Source organism: Dendrobates tinctorius, unplaced genomic scaffold (genome assembly GCF_039654945.1).
Source record: "Dendrobates tinctorius isolate UK_male_01 unplaced genomic scaffold, ASM3965494v1 ptg000250l, whole genome shotgun sequence".
Classification (NCBI taxonomy): Eukaryota; Metazoa; Chordata; class Amphibia; order Anura; family Dendrobatidae; genus Dendrobates; species Dendrobates tinctorius.
The window spans coordinates 20,981,745-20,996,969 of record NW_027361917.1 but is presented as its reverse complement, the minus strand read 5'-3'; the positions used below and the strand labels follow the sequence as shown (position 1 = coordinate 20,996,969).

General features: G+C 47.9%; 1 protein-coding gene across 1 annotated transcript in view; it reads left to right on the top strand.

The window, feature by feature from the left end:
• The first annotated feature begins 14,629 nt into the window (after positions 1-14,629).
• Positions 14,630-15,225, top strand: part of LOC141063469 (regulator of microtubule dynamics protein 2-like) — a 154,800-nt gene continuing 154,204 nt past the window's right edge. Inside the window, exon 1 of the mRNA XM_073557512.1 lies at positions 14,630-14,797. The gene's annotated coding sequence lies outside the window, so the exon portion shown is untranslated. The remainder of the gene's footprint in view (positions 14,798-15,225) is intronic.

Genomic DNA, 15,225 nt, shown 5'->3' with positions numbered 1-15,225 from the left:
TCCATCAAACACCATACCTACTGTAAAGCATGGTGGTGGAAACATCATGCTTTGGGGCTGTTTCTCTGCAAAGGGGCCAGGAAGACTGATCCGGGTACATGAAAGAATGAATGGGGCCATGTATCGTGAGATTTTGAGTGCAAACCTCCTTCCATCAGCAAGGGCATTGAAGATGAAACGTGGCTGGGTCTTTCAACATGACAATGATCCAAAGCACACTGCCAGGGCAACGAAGGAGTGGCTTCGTAAGAAGCATTTCAAGGTCCTGGAGTGGCCTAGCCAGTCTCCAGATCTCAACCCTATAGAAAACCTTTGGAGGGAGTTGAAAGTCCGTGTTGCCAAGCGAAAAGCCAAAAACATCACTGCTCTAGAGGAGATCTGCATGGAGGAATGGGCCAACATACCAACAACAGTGTGTGGCAACCTTGTGAAGACTTACAGAAAACGTTTGACCTCTGTCATTGCCAACAAAGGATATATCACAAAGTATTGAGATGAAATTTTGTTTCTGACCAAATACTTATTTTCCACCATAATATGCAAATAAAATGAAAAAAAAACAGACAATGTGATTTTCTGGATTTTTTTTTCTCAGTTTGTCTCCCATAGTTGAGGTCTACCTATGATGTAAATTACAGACGCCTCTCATCTTTTTAAGTGGTGGAACTTGCACTATTGCTGACTGACTAAATACTTTTTTTCCCCACTGTACATACATACTACATACTACAAATATACTACATACACTCACTGGCCACTTTATTAGGTACACCTGTCCAACTGTGTGTTAAGACTTAATTTCTAATCAGCCAATCACATGGCGGCAACTCAGTGCATTTAGGCATGTAGACATGGTCAAGACAATCTCCTGCAGTTCAAACCGAGCATCAGTATGGGGAAGAAAGGTGATTTGAGTGCCTTTGAACGTGGCATGATTGTTGGTGCCAGAAGGGCTGGTCTGAGAATTTCAGAAACTGCTGATCTACTGGGATTTTCACGCACAACCATCTCTAGGGTTTACAGAGAATGGTCCGAAAAAGAAAAAAAATCCAGTGAGCGGCAGTTCTGTGGCTGGAAATGCCATGTTGATGCCAGAGGTCAGAGGAGAATGGGCAGACTGGTTCGAGCTGATAGAAAGGCAACAGTGACTCAAATTGCCACCCGTTACAACCAAGGTAGGCAGAAGAGCATCTCTGAACGCACAGTGCGTCGAACTTTGAGGCAGATGGGCTACAGCAGCAGAAGACCACACTGGGTACCACTCCTCTCAGCTAAGAACAGGAAACTGAGGCTACAATTTGCACAAGCTCATCGAAATTGGACAGTAGAAGATTGGAAAAACGTTGCCTGGTCTGATGAGTCTCGATTTCTGCTGCGACATTCGGATGGTAGGGTCAGAATTTGGCGTAAACAACATGAAAGCATGGATCCATCCTGCCTTGTATCAACGGTTCAGGCTGGTGGTGGTGGTGTCATGGTGTGGGGAATTTTTTCTGGGCACTCTTTGGGCCCCTTGGTACCAATTGAGCATCGTTGCAACGCCACAGCCTACCTGAGTATTGTTGCTGACCATGTCCATCCCTTTATGACCACAATGTACCCAACATCTGATGGCTACTTTCAGCAGGATAATGCGCCATGTCATAAAGCTCGAATCATCTCAGATTGGTTTCTTGAACATGACAATGAGTTCACTGTACTCAAATGGCCTCCTCAGTCACCAGATCTCAATCCAATAGAGCATCTTTGGGATGTGGTGGAACGGGAGATTCGCATCAGGGATGTGCAGCCGACAAATCTGCGCCAACTGTGTGATGCCATCATGTCAATATGGTCCAAAATCTCTGAGGAATGCTTCCAGCACCTTGTTGAATCTCTGCCACGAAGAATTGAGGCAGTTCTGAAGGCAAAAGGGGGTCCAACCCCTTACTAGCATGGTGTACCTAATAAAGTGGCCAGTGAGTGTATATACTACATTCATACAACATACATACATACATACATACTACATATATACTACATTCATACAACATACATACTACATATATACTACATTCATACAACATACAGTTGTGGCCAAAAGTATTGACACCCCTGCAATTCTGTCAGATAATACTCAGTTTCTTCCTGAAAATGATTGCAAACACAATTTCTTTGGTATTATTATCCTCATTTAATTTGTCTTAAATGAAAAAACACAAACGAGAATGAAGCAAAAAGCAAAACATTGATCATTTCACACAAAACTCCAAAAATGGGCCAGACAAAAGTATTGGCACCCTCAGACTAAAGGCCCTTTTACATTTAGCGATGCACCAGCGATCCAACCAGCGATCCGACCCGGTCAGGATCGCTGGTGCATCGCTAAATGATCGCTAGTGAGCTTTCATACAGAAAGATCTCACAGCGATGCAGCAGCGACACAGCGCACGATACTTACTATTCACACACAGCGATCCTGCGTCCTCCCGCCCGCCTCCACGCGTCGCTCGTCATCACAGCAGGAAGTCTCAGCAGGAAGCAGACGACGAGAAATGGAGCCGGACATTCTCGCGCGATCAGCGATGGACAGCGGGGGAGCCGGTCGCTGGTAAGTATCACACATAGCGATATCACTAGCAATATCGCTATAACGTCACAAAACCAGTGACGTTTTAGCGATATTGCTAGCGATATTGCTTAGTGTAAAACCCCCTTTATACTTGGTTGCACAACCTTTAGCCAAAATAACTGCGACCAACCGCTTCCGGTAACCATCAATGAGTTTCTTACAATGCTCTGCTGGATGTTTAGACCATTCTTCTTTGGCAAACTGCTCCAGGTCCCTGATATTTGAAGGGTGCCTTCTCCAAACTGCCATTTTTAGATCTCTCCACAGGTGTTCTATGGGATTCAGGTCAGGACTCATTGCTGGCCACCTTAGAAGTCTCCAGTGCTTTCTCTCAAAACATTTTCTAGTGCTTTTTGAAGTGTGTTTTGGGTCATTGTCCTGCTGGAAGACCCATGACCTCTGAGGGAGACCCAGCTTTCTCACACTGGGCCCTACATTATGCTGCAAAATTTGTTGGTAGTCTTCAGACTTCATAATGCCATGCACATGGTCAAGCAGTCCAGTGCCAGAGGCAGTAAAGCAACCCCAAAACATCAGAGAACCTCCGCCATGTTTGACTGTAGGGACCGTGTTCTTTTCTTTGAATGCCTCTTTTTTTCTCCTGTAAATTCTATGTTGATGTCTTTGCCCAAAAAGCTCTACTTTTGTCTTATCTGGCCAGAGAACATTCTTCCAAAACATTTTAGGCTTTTTCAGGTAAGTTTTGGCAAACTCCAGCCTGGCTTTTTTATGTCTCCGGGTAAGAAGTGGGGTCTTCCTGGGTCTCCTACCATACAGTCCCTTTTCATTCAGATGCCGACGGATAGCACGGGTTGACACTGTTGTACCCTCGGACTGCAGGGCAGCTTGAACTTGCTTGGATGTTAGTCGAGGTTCTTTATCCAACAGCCGCACAATTTTGCGTTGAAATCTCTTGTCAATTTTTATTTTCCGTCCACATCTAGGGAGGGTAGCCACAGTGCCATGGGCTTTAAACTTCTTGATGACACTGCGCACGGTAGACACAGGAACATTCAGGTCTTTGGAGATGGATTTGTAGCCTTGAGATTGCTCATGCTTCCTCACAATTTGGTTTATCAAGTCCTCAGACAGTTCTTTGGCCTTCTTTCTATTCTCCATGCTCAATGTGGTACACACAAGGACACAGGACAGAGGTTGAGTCAACTTTAAGCCATGTCAACTGGCTGCAAGTGTGATTTAGTTATTGACAACACCTGTTAGGTGTCACAGGTAAGTTACAGGTGCTGTTAATTACACAAATTAGAGAAGCATCATATGATTTTTCGAACACTTTTGTCCACCCTCTTTTTAATGCTTGGTGTGGAATTATATCCAATTTGGCTTTAGGACAATTCTTTTTGTGTTTTTTCATTTAAGACAAATTAAATGAAGATAATAATACCAAAGAATTTGTGTTTGCAATCATTTTCAGGAAGAAACTGAGTATTATCTGACAGAATTGCAAGGGGTGTCAATACTTTTGGCCACAACTGTTCCTACATACATACTACATATATACTACATTCATACAACATACATACATACTACATACATACTTCATATATACTACATTCATACAACATACATACATACTACATATATACTACATTAGCATGTTGTATGTATGTTGTTTGTATGTGGTAAGTATGTAATATGAATGTAGTATGTATGTAGTATGTATGTAGTATGTAGTATGTATGTATGTATGTTGTATGAATGTAGTATATATGTAGTATGAATGTAGTATATATGAAGTATGTATGTATGTATGTTGTATGAATGTAGTATATATGTAGTATGTATGTTGTATGAATGTAGTATATATGTAGTATGTATGTATGTTGTATGAATGTAGTATACATGTAGTATGAATGTAGTATATATGAAGTATGTATGTATGTATTGTGGCAGGGCTAAGGGTCGTGTAATTGATGGGAGATATGTGTCTCATAAATGGCTTGTCTCCATAATGTAAGGCAGAAGTAAAGCATACCAGATATTGTTATTGTTTTTGTTTGAAGGACCTGTGGTGAGGTCACAGTCATGTGACCAGTCAGCTGCTGGGAACGTGGGTGTGGCTACAGCCTTATAATGTGACCTGCTCCTGAACCAGGGAGTTGTGTGTGGGGAGGACTAAACCTCCCATGTGTGCTGAGACTCCTGCTCTGAGTCTACAACTACGGACATTTTGTGTTATTTTGCCTGAGCTAAAAGGCTATTTGTTTGGTGTTACGTTGCCTTGTGCGTTTATGCCGTGAAAAAACCGCAAGCACTGTGGAAGAACCTGTCTCACATTTGTCTCCCGCTGCACCTAAGCGAGCCACATCCCCACAATTGGTGGTACACGTGCGGGCAGCGGTCCCAGCAGAGACTTGAGACAGTTGCTGCATGTCCTGGGTGAAGTTTGCAGCGGGGCAACTAGCATTGCCTGGAATCATGGAGGACCTCATGAAACACCTGGTCCAGTCCCAGGCACTGCAGCAGGAAACCAACAAGCTGTTGTTACAGCAGATCCAGCAAGGCCAGCAGGAGCAGCGGCAGCAGTTCCAGCAGAGCCAGCAGGAACAACGGCAGCAGATGCAGCTTCTGGCAACCGCCATCCAGGAGGGCAGGACGAGCGCCCCAACCCCAGGTCGGGCTGATGCCACCGACGTCGAGAAGGCGGTAAGACGCGCATTACAAAAAATGACCCCTGAGGATGATGTGGAGGCCTTCCTGACGATGTTTGAGAGGGTGGCTGAGAGGGAAAAACTTCAGCCAGAGCGGTGGGCGGAGGTACTGGCCCCTTACCTAACGGGGGAGCCCCAGAAGGCGTACTTTGACCTGACGGTACAAGATGCCAGAGAGTATCCCAAATTAAAAGCGGAAATTCTCGCCCGCTTGGGGGTAACAATGACTACCAGGGCACAGAGAGTGCATCGTTGGGCCTATCACCGGGACAAACCCCCGCGCTCCCAAATGTTTGACCTGTTGCACCTGGTCCAGAAATGGCTGCAGCCAGAGTCGGCTTCCCCTGCACAGATGGTAGAGCGAGTTGTGATGGATCGGTTTGTGCATTCTCTGCCGAGACCTCTACAGACTTGGGTTGCCCAGGGTGATCCCCAAAATGCTGATGAACTGGTTGGGCTGGTCGAGAGATACCAGGGGATGGAAGGTTCCTTGGGGAAGCAGCCCATTCCATATTGGGGGTCCCAGCAGGGGCGGAGTCACAAAAAGGGGTGGTGCGTCCAAGGTCCAAAGGGGCGGGGGAGGCGGTGCCCAAGGTCCCCTCGGGTGTTATTTGCTGGAAGTGTCATGGGCCAGGACATATAGCGGCCCGTTGTCCCCAGACCACCGAGCAGATGGACTGCAGCATGGGACGCCGTAGTTCATACTACGCATATCCAGCTTGCAGTGTGAACTCGCTACCTAACAAGGGGCCACAAGCGTGTCCCGTGAAGGTGAACGGTCGAGCAGTAATGGCTCTTCTGGACTCCGGGAGCTTGGTGACCCTTGTGAGGGCCAGTTTTCCTCTAAACATACTCCCGGGTAAAAAGATTGGTGTTCGGTGCATACATGGCGATGCAAAGGACTACCCTATGGCTAGGGTGAAGATTGAAACGGCGCATGGCACCGAGTCGCATGAAGTTGGCGTTGTTCGAGACTTGTTGCATCCCATAATTATTGGCCGGGATTTCTGTCTGTTTTGGGATCTGTGGGGGATGGGTTCTGAGTGTGCTAGCAAGAGCAGGGAACCAATCCACCCCACTGAGGTATCGCCACCACCAGAGGCAGACGAGTTCCCTTTATGTGTCCTTGTTGGGGATGAAGAGGAAGGGTCCCCTGTACCTGACATCCCGGAGTTAGGGGTGGCGGGGAGATTTTGGGACTGCCCAACATAGGGACCCCACACTAAGGGAAGCCTTTAACAATGTCACCGTCATTAATGGGGTTGCACAAGAGCCGGGAGCAGACACAAGGTTTCCCCATTTTATGTTGAGTGGGGAATTGTTGTACCGGGTCACGAAAATAAGGGAGGAGGTGGCAGAGCAGTTAATAGTACCAGGCCCCTATAGACGAAAAGTGTTGGACATGGCCCATTCACACATCTTGGGGGGACACCTGGGGGTGGAAAAAACCCAGGAACGGATTGTACAGAGGTTCTATTGGCCTGGGTGTCACCGGGAAATAGTAAACTATTGCAGGTCCTTCCCGACATGTCAGTTAACTGCCCCCACATCTCATTTTCGGAACCCTCTTGTGCCACTGCCCATTATTGAGGTGCCATTTGAGAGAATTGCCATGGACTTGGTCGGTCCCTTAGTTAAATCAGCTCGGGGCCATCAGTATATATTAGTCATCCTGGACTATGCCACACGCTATCCTGAGGCCATTCCCCTGAGAAACTCCTCTGCGAAGAGTATAGCCCGTGAGCTGGTCCATGTGTTTTCCCGGACGGGTTTGCCGAAGGAGATCCTGACTGACCAGGGGACACCTTTTATGAGCAAGGTGATGAGAGAATTGTGCAGAGTCTTGCAAATTTCCCAGCTGAGGACTTCAGTGTACCATCCACAGTCAGATGGCCTTGTTGAGAGGTTTAACAAGACCCTGAAGAGCATGCTGAGAAAAGTCATAGAGGAAGATGGTAGAGACTGGGATTGTCTCTTACCGTATTTACTGTTTTCTATCCGTGAAGTTCCCCAGGCCTCCACGGGGTTCTCCCCCTTCGAGCTTCTGTACGGCCGGCATCCGCGAGGTCTCCTAGATATAGCCAAGGAAACCTGGGAAGCCGAAGTCACGCCCCACAGAAGCGTCATTGAGCATGTGGCACTGATGCAGCAGAGGGTTGCGAAGGTGATGCCCATTGTTAAAGAACATCTCCGCCAGGCACAAGAGGCTCAGGCCAGGGTCTACAACCGGTCAGCCAGAGTGAGGCAGTTCAATCCGGGAGACCGAGTTCTCGTGCTAATCCCGACGGTGGAAAGTAAGTTCTTGGCCAAGTGGCAAGGGCCATATGAGGTGGTGGAGAAACTGGGAGACGTAAACTACAAGATCCACCAACCCGGAAGACGGAAGCCATACCAGGTTTACCATGTTAACCTTATCAAGCCGTGGCAAGATAGAGAGCCAGCGGTAACTCCGTGCTTGCTGGGCAACCTAGAAGGGGAGGTTGGAGCCGTTACCATAGCGGAGACTCTATCGAAGGCCCAGAAGCAGCAGTGCCGGGAGTTACTCCAGAAAAACCGCGACCTGTTCTCAGAGTTGCCGGGGTGCACGAAGGTGGTGGAGCACGAAATTCTGACCGAGCCACATGTGTGGGTGAACGTGAAACCATATCGTATTCCTGAGGCCCGGCGAGAGGTAATCTCCAAGGAGGTGCAGCGTATGTTGAAGCTCGGGGTCATTGAGGAATCCAAGAGCGGCTGGTCGAGCCCGATTGTCCTGGTCCCAAAACCTGATGGTGAATGGAGGTTCTGCAACGATTACCGGAAGCTGAATGAGGTCTCCAAGTTCGACGCTTATCCCATGCCACGTGTTGATGAGCTCATCGAGAGACTTGGACCTGCCAGGTACATAACCACTTTGGATCTGACCAAGGGATATTGGCAGGTCCCCATGGCACAGGAAGCCAAGGAGAAGACGGCATTCTCCACACCCGACGGGTGCTTCCAGTATGTCCGGATGCCGTTTGGCCTACAGGGAGCTCCAGCAACCTTCCAGAGGGCGATGGATAGAATCCTTGCACCTCATAAGCTATACGCTGCCGCATACCTGGATGATATCATCATCTTTACCCCGGACTGGGAGACTCACCTGGAAAAGGTCCAAGCAGTGTTTGACGCTCTAAGAGAGGCGGGGTTTACAATAAACCCGAAGAAGTGTGCCTTGGGGAGAGAAGAAGCCAAGTACCTCGGATATGTAGTGGGGCGTGGCGAGATCAAACCCCAAATCAATAAAGTGGAGGCAATTCAAACATGGCCGAGACCTCTGTCAAAGAAGCAAGTTAAAGCCTTCCTGGGGATTGTGGGATATTACAGGAGGTTATCCCAAACTTCGCCACAATGGCTGCACCTCTAACTGATCTGCTTAAAGGGACAAAGTCAGTGATGGTCAGCTGGTCCGAAGAAGCAGAGTCAGCCTTCCAAGAAATGAAGGGAGCTCTTTGTAAGCAGCCCGTTTTGGTGGCCCCAGACTTTAAACGTGAATTTGTCCTCCAGACAGATGCCTCAGATGTCGGGGTAGGAGCTGTCCTTTCCCAAGAGATACGTGGGGAGGAGCATCCTGTTCTCTACTTGAGTAGGAAGTTGACTTCTTGTGAGAGAAATTACTCAGTTGTAGAGAAGGAGTGTTTGGCCATAAAATGGGCAGTGGACACATTACGGTACTACCTGGTGGGACGGAAGTTTAGGTTAATATCCGACCATGCCCCACTCAGGTGGATGAGGGAAACCAAGGGCAAGAATGCTAGGGTCACCCGCTGGTTCTTAGCCCTACAAGACTTCAGCTTCCATGTAGAGCATAGGGCCGGGAAGCTACATGGGAATGCCGATGCCCTCTCCAGAATCCCTTGCCTGGTAGGTGAAAGTGCCAAGCCCCACGGCTTTGGGCAGAGGGGGGAGGTATGTGGCAGGGCTAAGGGTCGTGTAATTGATGGGAGATATGTGTCTCATAAATGGCTTATCTCCATAATGTAAGGCAGAAGTAAAGCATACCAGATATTGTTATTGTTTTTGTTTGAAGGACCTGTGGTGAGGTCACAGTCATGTGACCAGTCAGCTGCTGGGAACGTGGGTGTGGCTACAGCCTTATAATGTGACCTGCTCCTGAACCAGGGAGTTGTGTGTGGGGAGGACTAAACCTCCCATGTGTGCTGAGACTCCTGCTCTGAGTCTACAACTACGGACATTTTGTGTTATTTTGCCTGAGCTAAAAGGCTATTTGTTTGGTGTTACGTTGCCTTGTGCGTTTATGCCGTGAATAAACCGCAAGCACTGTGGAAGAACCTGTCTCACATTTGTCTCCCGCTGCACCTAAGCGAGCCACATCCCCACAGTATGTTGTATGAATGTAGTATATATGTAGTATGTATGTTGTATGAATGTAGTATATATGAAGTATGTATGTAGTATGTATGTTGTATGAATGTAGTATGTATGGTTTTTTTTTTTTTACATTCAACACATTAGCCGGATGGTGGGACTACTACTGTCCCATCATTGGCTAATGTGTCAATCACTGTCATTGTAGAATGCATAGCCCGATGGGACTTGTAGTCCCATCGGACGATGCCTGCACACACACACAACCCCCGGCAGGCCCGCACAGACCCCCGGCAGACCCGCACAGACCCCCGGCAGGCCCGCACAGACCCCCGGCAGGCCCGCACAGACCCCCGGCAGGCCCGCACAGACCCCCGGCAGGCCCGCACAGACCCCTGGCGAGGCCGCACAGACCCCTGGCGGGCCCGCACAGACCCCCGGCAGGCCCGTACAGACCCCCGGCAGACCCGAACAGACCCCCGGCAGGCCCGCACAGACCATGCATCATGATGACATCATTTCAGCAGCCAATCACAGCCATGCCATTAGTTAACATGGCTAACACAACTGGCTCATTGCATTATGAGAACTTCCGATTCCAGTATTCGATATTGTAAAAATATTGGAACTCGGTATCGGAACTCCGATACAGCGAATATCGGCCGATACCCGATATTTGCAGTATCGGAATGCTCAACACTAGTTAGGAGTGATAATAGCTGGATGCTGCTGATAGTAAAGCAGGTCTTGTGTAGTGACCCATATAATGGTAAAATAACTGGATAATAGAGACTATCGCGCTTGCTATAAAAACATGAAAAAAAAAATAAAAAAGGTTTTGGTATAATGAGGTAGATCGTTGTATTGGTCAATGCTAATAACAGTTGTTACTTGCGCAAATGGAACAACCAGATACAAAGAAAGAGATGCTGTAGTATTTTTCGGACTATAAGACGCACCGGACCATAAGACGCACCCCAATTTTCAGGAGGAAAATAGGGAAAAAAATAAAAATGTGTCAAATTGGGGGTCCGTCTTACAGTCCGAATTCAGCTTACCTGGGAAGGGATCCGGCACAGGTGGAGGAGTGGTCACAGGGATCATTCAGTGGTCCAGGCTCGTGCGGTGGCGGCTCTGTGCTGGGGCAAGTTGGTTGTGCTGGAGCAGCTGGGCTGTACTGGGGCAGCTGGGCTGTGTTGGGGCAGGTGGGCTGGGCTGGGGCAGCTGGGCTGGGGCTGGGGCAGCTGTGCTCGGGCTGGGGCAACTGGGCTGTGGCAGCTGGGGCAGCTGTGCTGTGCTGGGGCAGCTGTGCTGTGCTGGGGCAGCTGGGCTGTGCTGGGGCTGGAGCAGGTGGGCTCTGTGGGGTGAGGGTGGTGGCTCTCTGTGCTCCGATGCAGGGGCGGCGGCGGCTCCGCCGGCATTTCCTCCAAGCCCGGAGGCCCCCGCACATCCCTTGCTGGCCGCCGCCATGTTGCGGTGGCCTCCGGGAACATGGACGCCGGGAAGATGGCCGCTGGTCCGGGGACGGCGCATGCGCAGGTTCTCGGGGGACGAGATCTCGTCGCCGAGATTTGAATCTCGTCCCTCGAGATCTCGGGACAAGATCTGAACCTGCGCATGCGCCGTCCCCGGACCGTCGGCCATCTTCCCGGCGTCCATGTTCCCGGAGGCCACCGCAACATGGCGGCGGCCAGCAAGGGATGTGCGGGGGCCTCCGGGCTTGGAGGTAATGCCGGCGGAGCCGCCGCCCCTGCACCGGAGCCCAGAGAGCCGCTACCCCTGCACCGGAGCACAGCCCGCTGCCACCACCGCACTACAGAGCCCCGCGGCACCCGCACCAGCCTCCGGAGGTTAGTATATTTCGACCATAAGACGCACCCCCCACTTTTCCCTAAAATTTTGGGGGGAAAAAGTGCGTCTTATGGTCCAAAAAATACGGTACACACATATATATATATATATATATATACTGTATGCTATTAGCATCCACCTTATTAAGGCAAAACCTTTTTAGCTTGATTTTTCATGTTTTTTAATAGCAAGTTGGTTAGTGTGATAGTCTCCATTATCCCATTGTTATACTCTATTTACCATTTGTTTAATTTTGGGGCCTCCCCAAATAAAAAAACAAAAGTGTTTACTACCTCCTCCGCCTCTTCCAACTACACCGCCATGTCCACCTCCTCTACCTACTACTCTACTTGAACCTCCACCTCCTGGTTCTAGATTGTTATATTTTATTCTATGTTTTTTTAAGTCATTTTCTTAAAGAAAAAATACAAAAACAATGTTGTATACCTCCTCTCTTCCCTCTTCCACCTACATCGCAACATCAACCTCCTCCTCCAGTTGGACCTCCGCCTCCTGGTTCTAGGTTCTCATTTTTTATTCCATGTTATTTTAAGTCATTTCTGTATCCACATTTGTTTGCGGGGCAATTGTCCTGCTCTTACCCCCATTTTGCTCCCTTTTGCAGCCCCCTAGCCCTTACTTTGACCATTTTACAGCCATTTTAAAAGCAGTAAAGCCGGGGAATAGGGGTTTTCCAAAACTGGAAGACGTCCTTAATGCCCTCAATGCGGGATTCACCTGCTCCCCTTTTTTAATGCATCATAACCGCTTAATAATAGCCCCAGGGTGAACCATAATAGAAAAATAAATTTATGCTTACCTCCAGGACTGCCATTGCTACATCACTCTTTGCCTTGTGTCCTCTCCCGCCAGCTAACCTAAACAATGTCATGTGACTGCTGCAGCCAATCAGCAAGCGCTGATTGACTGCAGTATTCACAGTTTTGTCTGAAACACAAATTCATTCTCTCAGATGCAAATGTGAAGGCCACAGATTGGCTGCAGAGGTCAGTTGACATAGTTTGGGATGGAGGCCAGAGGACCTCATAGAATCATAGAATGGTAGAGTTGGAAGGGACCTCCTGGGCCATCTGGTCCAACCACCTGCTCAAAGCAGGATTCGCTAAATCATCCCAGACAGATGTCTGTCCAGCCTCTGCTTGAAGACTTCCATTGAAGGAGAACTCACCACTTCTCATGGCAGCTTGTTCCACTCATTGATCACTCTAACTGTCAAAAAGTTTTTTCTAATATCTAATCTATGTCTCCTCCCATTCAGTTTCATCCCATTGCTTCTAGTCTTTCCTTGTGCAAATGATAATAAAGTTGATCCTTCTACAATGTGACAGCCGTTTAGATATTTGTAGACAGCTATTAAGTCTCCTCTCAGTCTTCTCTTTGCAAACTAAACAATCCCAGATCCTGCAACCTTTCCTCATAAGACAGGGTTTGCAGACCGGTCACCATTCTGGTTGCTCTTTTCTGAACTTGCTCCAGTTTGTTGATGTCTTTTTTAAAATGTGGCGCCCAAAACTGGACACAATATTCCAGATGAGGTCTGACCAAAGAGGAGTAGAGGGAAATAATGACTTCACGTGATCTAGACTGTATGCTTCTGTTAATACATCCTAGAATTGCATTTGACTCATATTCAGTCTGTGATCTATTAGTATACCCAAGTCTTTTTCACATGTGCTGTTGCTTAGGCCTATTCCTCCCATTCTGTATACGCTTTTTTCATTTTTATTGCCCAGATTTAGGACTTTGCATTTTTCCCTGTTAAAAACCATTCTGTTAGTTGCTGCCCACTTCTCCAGTTTATTTATATCTTTTTGAATCCTCTCTCTCTCTTCTCTAGTATTAGCTATCCCTCCTAGCTTTGTGTCATCAGCAAATTTAATCAGTTTACCCTCAATTCCTGCATCTAAATCGTTGATAAAGATGTTGAACAATACAGGGCCCAGGACAGAGCCCTGTGGTACCCCACTTGAGACATTCTTCCAACTGGATGTGCAGCCATTTACGACCACTCTTTGGGTCCGATCACTAAGCCAGTTATGAATCCACCTAACAGTTGCCTTGTCCATTCCATACTTAGCCATTTTTTCAATAAGGATTGTATGAGAGACTTTGTCAAATGCTTTGCTGAAGTCAAGATATACTATATCTACAGCATTTCCCTGATCCACCCAATCAGTGATACCGTCATAGAAGGAAATTAAGTTACTCTGACATGACTTATTAGTTACAAACCCATGCTGACTCTGTTTGATCACTTCGTTCTTATCCAGGTACTGACATACATGTTGTTTAATAATTTGTTCAAAGATCTTTCCTGGTATAGAAGTCAGACTCACCTGTGACAGTCTAGGAGGTTAGTGTAGTGTTTTCTTTTGCTGCACCCTGGGGTTATTAATTAGTGGCTGTCCAGCTGTGGACGACATTTCTAAGGCCGGTGTTTACAATTACCGCATTTTTTTGCGGTCTGTTTTTGCGGGCCGTATCCCTGCATTTTTTGTGTTGTACCGCAATAACGGGCCACAAAAAAGTTTGTGGATTGTTTTTTTTTTTCCAATACTATCCCGCAAAACCGTAAGTGACGGCGCACCGCAAAAATAAACTGTTGTTTTGGCGGCCCCATTGGCTACAATGGGGGCTGTGTCCGTACGCCGTATAAAAGATCGAGCAAGCTCAATCTTTTATCATGGCTGCAAAAACGGCCCTTACGGCCGTGCGGCATATGGCGCACCATGGAATTTTTGCGGCCCCATAGACATCTATTGGGGCTGTGAAATCGGCCCGCAAAAATACGGCAAGTGTAAAACCAGCCTAATTAGGGTTTCTAAGAAGTGATCTCAGAACAAAGCATTAAAAGGGAACACTCGGAGCGCGGGGTCTTTATACCAGGAGCAGAACTTTAGGTGTCCAGTGATAATTATTAATAATATCTACCCATATATATAGTATGGAGTGAGGGTGTACAATGCATTGTCTCAGCTTCTGACTATATATGTTTTTATTACACATATATATATTTATATTATATACAGTCTCTCTCGCAGCACTGTCCTACAGAGCCGGAGCTGTGACTCCCACTGTCCTTGGACCTCAGGGCACCACCACCTCCGGCATCACTGGACCGGCAGCGACAGTTCGAGCTCCCTCATCCCGCCTACATTGTGTAAGAGAAGGGGAGGGACCTTTTCTCTTCCGGAACTAATGTCTCTACATTCTTGTGTGGCAACCGAGACCGCGCTGCTGGCACACACCGAGGTGTCAAATACGAGGAGCTGCAGCTGCGAGCCGTAACACAGTGGTGAGTGCCCTGGGGCTGTCGCGTCCTCTCACTGACCTGTGCGGCTGGAGCAGTCATGGAGTCCTCACTCTGTGCAGGGAATACCCTCATGGCAGTGACAATATGTCACAGCAGCACATAGGAAGCCAAGGGCAGGGTTATTGTATATTTTGTCAGCCATTGCTGACTGTAAACCTTCCCCAGCATGCTGTAGACCCCTCTGGCTGTGGCACAGGAGCAGGGGATCAGCATCCTTCTTTTCCTGACCTCTGTCTCTGCTGACACAAGTCCAGATAACTTTTTGGCTGTGTTCACACACAACGTTTTTTTTAGCGGTTTTTACCGCGGTTTTCACTATAAAACCGCTAAAAATAAGGTGCACAGTCATTTCTATGCATTTTGCACTTTTTGTGCACATTGATGCGTTTTTTACCGCGAAAAAACCGCAT